The 6,673-nt window shown below is 36.7% G+C and overlaps 1 non-coding gene across 1 annotated transcript; it reads left to right on the top strand.

Annotated features, from left to right (window-relative positions):
• Positions 1 to 5,812: 5,812 nt before the first annotated feature.
• Positions 5,813 to 5,942, top strand: LOC133079222 (small nucleolar RNA SNORA20). The gene has a single exon (XR_009698106.1). It is a non-coding gene; the product is annotated as a small nucleolar RNA SNORA20 (small nucleolar RNA).
• Positions 5,943 to 6,673: the final 731 nt, after the last annotated feature.

The following is a 6,673-nucleotide window of genomic DNA, read 5'->3' as shown; positions in this document are numbered from 1 at the left end:
AACCCTGGATTCTAAGCTAAGTGCAATGGTACATAACTGCACACCATTGGGGCTTCACTTCTGAAGTTACCCAACACAGCAAACATCAGCAAAGTTCTCTTCGGCTTAAAATAACCAAGAAACACAGCCAGATGTTAAACAAATTGTCTATTCTGATCAAAAAAATATAATCTTTTATGTGTGTATATTGCTTTATAGCTTATGAAGTACTTTGACATACACAGACACATTTGACTCTCAAAACAATTCTGAGCATGTTGAATATATCTCGTTCTAGTTTACATCTAAGAGATTAGAGGCTCTAAAAGTCTAAGTGACTAGTACGTGGTCATAAGGCTAGCAAATATCAGGGTTTGAACAGAACCAGGATCATCTCTTACTTCTAAGGCCAGTATGTTTTCCACTAATCTCATTGTTCATCCTATAGCTCCTCCTCCCTCCCTTTGAGCCTGCTAAGTTTGGACCACATACAGCTTGTCAAAACTGAGCAGTAGAGAAGAGTGAAGGCTACAGACTAAGACAGTATTATTTGAATCCCTCCTTCCCCAATGACCTCTTTTGTAACCTTGAGTCAAATTAACTTTATTATAAAAGTCTCATACATCAGAAAAGTTCTGCCTTCCATAGAAAATGGCTTGTCATTTTTGCTGTATTAGACCAGAAAAAGTCATTTGTTGGCTGTACCCATTTATCTGGCTTTTAGTGATATACTGGAACCAGGAAGTTCAGGCTGTGTAAATGAGAATAACAAAAGCACTTACCTTGTAATTGGTTATGTATTGACATGAAAGTATGCGCATGGTATATTGAGAATAGGAGGCACGACATGACCCTAATTCTGTTTTTTAAAAAAGGGTGTGAGTGTGTGTAATCTCATAGACTGATTAAATCTAGGTGCAATAAGAAAATATTGCATTCTTCCCTTCCCCCCTTCCCATATGAACCCTGTCTGTGAGGCTGGTTATACCTCTACTTTGTATTAAAATATTGAGCAGTCTCCATATGTTATTCAATCACACTCAGAGAAGATAATATTTTCCTACTGGTAGAAAAACCTCATTTAAGTAATTAAAATGTTCATGTTCATGTGGTAATTCCATGTGGTGATCAAAACTTTGAAATGTATTTAAGTTGATACCTCACCCTTCTGCAAATGTAACTAGCCCTATGAGGAAGCCTGCACTGGGAAATGCTGGCATAGGCATTATCTTCTCACTTTACAGGAAGCTGCTTTTCTACTCTACCTTCACTTCTAGAAGAAGGGATGAAAGCAAGTGTGTAGGTAGGGCAAGCAAAGCTCTTACTGCCCAGTATGAATGCCATTTGCCATTTGTTTTCTCTGAACCAGGTACATATCTAAAGCCAGCTCTCCTCTCTGGGGTTCTTTGTAGGTTCTACAGAAACACCTACCCCTGAAGATCTCTAGCTCTGTTGACTCATGGGAACATAACTCCACCAGTGGAGTTGTGGCATTTGGTGGCACACCCCCAAATCTTCCAGCTGAGGGTTCCTTGCTCCTCCAGGTGACTCTGTCAGACGTTGCCCAGCCTGCTCTCTCTCACACATAGTTCATATCTGGCCAAGAGAAGACTTGCACATTTGTCCTGCCATCTGTAAGAATGGGCTTCTCAAATGGGCTTCTCATCAATAAGAGAGGGCTTGTCAAACGTAGCCCTCTCCTCTGCTACTCCAGAAATCTTCATAGGAGACACATTTGACTTTCTCCTTAGGAGAAGACTTGAGATGAGAGAGTATCAACCCCTCCAACCTTCAGGCCTTGAATGGAAAGGACTCACAGAGCCAACAATTCTCTCCAAAGAACTCCCTTCTCTAAATTCCAGAAACTTCTCTCGACTTCTACAAAGTCTTAGAGGATGGAGATGGGTGGTCAATTGCCAATTACAGCATATCACAGAACATAAACTTAGAGAAAGTGGGAGTGACCCACTGAAGTAATCCCTTTTCTTTAAAACCATAAAGATTTATGTTGCTTGTCCTTTAATAAGCCCTGTGAAGATAAAGACAGTGACTGTCTTGTTGACTATTTTATCCCCAGAACTTAGAAAATAATCTGACACTAATTAAAGCTTCAATAAAAGTGTCTGAACGAATGAATGAATGGGTGGTTGATGTCAATATTTATAGGGGCTAAATGCTTGAGTTCTGGAATCTAACAGACCTATATTTGAATCCTGACTTTCCAAATTTATTGGATGTGTGGCCTTGAACAAACAGATTTAACACTTAGAGGTAATGGCTAACTCAGGGAATGATGGATTCTCTGAAGGATGGCCTCCCAGAGCAGGAGTTGATCCTCTACTGAGCAGTACCATTGGAGAATTAAAAACTGTTTCATGGAAACTGGCCACTGCTAGGAGCTTCAGGCAATTCATTATGGTTACAGCTCTGAGGCAGTAAATCATACTAGAGCCACACAGCCATATAATATTGAGAAAAGAATTGGGCCTCTTACCAAGAATCAGAGGCAGGAGAACTGACCACACAGCTGCAACCAATGCAGGGACTCCTGCTCCTAGTTATGCCAGGGGAGGAGCCAGTGCTCTACCAACCCTGAACACTGAGGTGCAAGAACAGAGCTTAGAGGCCATTGATCTACCACGTTATAACAAGTCAACCTCATCCTTATCATACAGTTGAAAAACTCCATAACCTGGAACCATCGTTCCTCTCTGTATCTGACATCTGATCCTACCTAGACTCCTATGCACTACCCAGAACACAACGGGCAATAGGTGATCACACATCTCTGTCTGCCTCTGAATGTGTTTCCCAACAAACACTATTCCAAACCCAGAGGGTCAGGTCATATTCAAACCTGTCATGTCATTTACCCTCTTTTTGCTCTTTACTACTTACTGCTTATCAGTAAATTATGTATAGAAATAATACCAATTTTGAGAACCCAAATAAAAAAATAAGACATGAAAAAGGAGAAATCTCAACCGATACCACAGAAATCCAAAAAACATAAGCGAATACTATGAACAATTATATGCCAACAAATTTCTCAACCTAGAATAGACAACTTTCTAGAAACATACAGCCCACCAAAATTGAATCAAGCAGAAACAGATAATTTGAACAGACCAATTACTAGAAGTGAAATAGAATCTGTAAAAAAACAAAAACAAAAAACTCTCTACAAACAAAAGTCCAGGACCAGATGGCTTCACAGGAGAATTCTACCAAACATACAAAGAAGAACTTATACTGATTTTTCTCAAACTCTTCCAAAAGATTGAAGAAGAGGAACATTCCCAAAGATGTTCTATGAAGCCACCATCACCCTTATACCAAAACCAGACAAAGATGCCACCAAAAAAGAAAATTACAGGCCAATATCTTTGATGAATATAGATGCAAAAATTCTCAACAAAATATTAGCAAACTGAATCCAACAACACATAAAAAAGATGATACACCATGACCAACTCACAAGGACATTTCAACATACACAAATCAATCAATGTAGTACACCATATTAACAAAAGAAAAGTCAAAAACCACAAGATCATCTCAATAGATGCAGAAAACACATGTGAAAAAATTCAACATCCATTCATGATAAAAAAAAACTTACCAAAGTGGGTATAAAGGTACCATATCTCAATATAATAAAAGATATTTATGACAAACCCACAGCCAATATAATACTCAACAGTAAAAAGCTGAAAGCCTTCCTGCTAAAATCTGGAACAAGACAAGGATACCCACTCTCACCACTTTTCTTCCAAATAGTATTAGAATTCCTAGCCACAGCAATCAGACAAGAAAAAGAAATAAAATGTATCCGATTTGGAAGGGAAGAGGTAAAACTGTCACTCTATGCAAATGACATGATACTATATATAGAAAACCCTAAGGACTCCACACAAAAACTACTAGATCTAATAAATGAATTCAACAAAGTAGCAGGATACGAGATTAACATTCAGAAATCAGTTGCATTTCTTTACATTAACAATGAAATATCAGAAAGGGAAGGTAAAAAAATAATACCTTTTAAAATTGCACCAAAAAATAAATAAAATACCCAGGAATAAACCTGGCCAAGGAGGTGAATGAATCATATGCTGAGAACTATAAAACATATTTAAAGGAAATTAAAGAGGATTCAAAGAAATGGAAAGATATCCCATGCTCTTGGATTGGAAGAATTAATATTGTTAAAATGGCAATATTACACAAATCAATCTACAGATTAATGTGATCCCTATCAAATTACCCATGACATTTTTCACAGAACTAGAACAAATTTATATAGAACCATAAAAGACCCAGAATTGCAAAAGCAAACCTGAGCAACAAAAACAAAGCAGGAGGCATAACCCTCCCAGACTTCAGACAATACTACAAAGCTACTACAAATCAAATACTACAAATCAAAACAGTGTGGTATTGGTACAAATACAGACATATGAATCAATGGAACAGAATAGAGAGCCCAGAAATAAATCCACACACCTACCGTTGATTCATCTTCAACAAAGGAGGCAAGAATATAAAATGGGAAAAAGTCTCTTCATCAAGTGGTGCTGGGAAAGTTGGACAGCTGAATGTAAATCAATGAAGTTAGAACACACCCTCACACTATGCACAAAAATAAACTCAAAATGGCTTAAAGACTTAAACCTAAGACATGACACCATAAAGCTCCTAGAAGAGATCATAGGCAAAACATCCTCTGACATAAATCGTACCAATGTTTTCTTAGGTCAGACTCCCACGGCAATAGAAATAAAAACAAAAGTAAACAAATGGGTCCTAATTAAACTTACAAGCTTTTGCACAACAAAGGAAACCTAAAAAAATGAAAAGACAACCTATGGAAGGGGAGAAAATATTTTTAAACCATGCGAATGACAAGGGCTTAATTTCCAAAATATACAAACAGCTCATACAACTCAACAACAAGAAAACAAACAACCCAATTGAAAAGTGGGCAGGAGACCTTAATAGACATTTCTCCAAAGAAGGCATACAGATGGCCAGTAGGCACATGAAAAGATGCTCAACATCACTAATTATTAGAGAAATGCAAATCGAAACTACAATGAGGTACCACCTCACATCAGTCAGAATGGACATCATTAAAAAAGTCTACAAATAACAAATGCTAGAGAGGGTGTGGAGAAAAGGGAACCCTCATACACTGTTGGTGGGAATGTAAATTGATACAGCCACTATGGAGAACAGTACAGAATTTCCTCAGAAAACTAAAAATAGAATTACCATATGATCCAGCAATCCCACTCCTGGGCATATACCCAGACAAAACTATAATTCAAAAAGATACATGCACACCAATGTTCATAGCAGCACTATTCACAATAGCCAAAACATGGAAACAACCTAAATGTCCATCAACAGATGAATGGATAAAGAAGATGTGGTACATATATACAATGGAATACTATTCAGCCATAAAAAAGGGCAAAATAATGCCATTTGCAGCAACATGGATGCAACTAGAGATTATCATACTAAGTGAAGTAAGTCAGAAAGAGAAAGACAAATTCCATATGATATCATTTATATGTGGAATCTAAAATATGGCACAAATGAACCTATCTACAAAACAGAAACAGACTCACAGACATAGAGATCAGACTTGTGGTTGCCAAGGGGGAGGGGTGGAGGGAGAGGGATGGACTGGGAGTTTGGGGTTGGTAGATGCAAACTATTACATTTAGAATGGATAAAAAACAAGGTCCTACTGTATAGCACAGGGAAGTATATCCAATCTCCTGGGATAAACCATAATAGAAAAGAATATTTAAAAAAGAATATACTTCCCATTTATTTGCTGCTATAGTCTTTCAATGATATAAGCAGTTATATGCATGGGATAAAGTAATGTTGGGCCATTGTAAATTGAGGTGAAGTAACCATATCATCTCTTCTCCATGGTCTAGACATTGCTTCCATGTCTAAATGTCCTATGTAAGTAGGCTTTAATCAAGGTACTTAGAGTGAATTTCTACATGGACTTATTAAAGCATCGATTTAAGAATTTCACTGTTTTTAAAATAGCACTAAGTCTCATAACTCTGCATCAATCATCTTATGTATGTATATATGTGTAAAACTGAGTCACTTAGCTGTACAGCAGAGATTGGCACACCATTGTAAATCAACTATACTTGAATAAATTTTAAAAAATGAGTGTAACTTATTAGCAAAAATAATATAGTAATACCTGGAAAATTAGAATTAAGTAGCTTGGTTCAACTTTTTCCTGTAGTCAATTTCACTGGGAAATTTTTATAAATTATGTTTTTGTTTGCTGAATATAGGCTTATAAAACAACAACAAAAAACACAATTTTATATGGTTGTTTGGGTATTAAACCAGACAACGTAGGTGGAGAGTTTAGCATCCTATAATTGACCTTGTCTTTATTTAATATTTTGATACTTTTTCAAAATGGGATTTTTCTATTAATTTTGATTTTTAAAATACTGCTTTAAAATATTATCTATCTTGGTGGCTGAGTCTTTTGGTATCTTCTTAAATTTCACTTCTGAAGTGAGTTACACACTTGCCTCACCCTAGTCTCAGTCCTGCCTTACCTGACATATATAGGACACTAAATAAATATTATGCATTATTTTTTTTTTGGCTGTGGTTACCATTATTATATTACTAGGTT

Source organism: Eubalaena glacialis, chromosome 1, assembly GCF_028564815.1.
Source record: "Eubalaena glacialis isolate mEubGla1 chromosome 1, mEubGla1.1.hap2.+ XY, whole genome shotgun sequence".
NCBI lineage: Eukaryota > Metazoa > Chordata > Mammalia > Artiodactyla > Balaenidae > Eubalaena > Eubalaena glacialis.
This window is presented reverse-complemented; position numbering and strand designations above follow the sequence as displayed.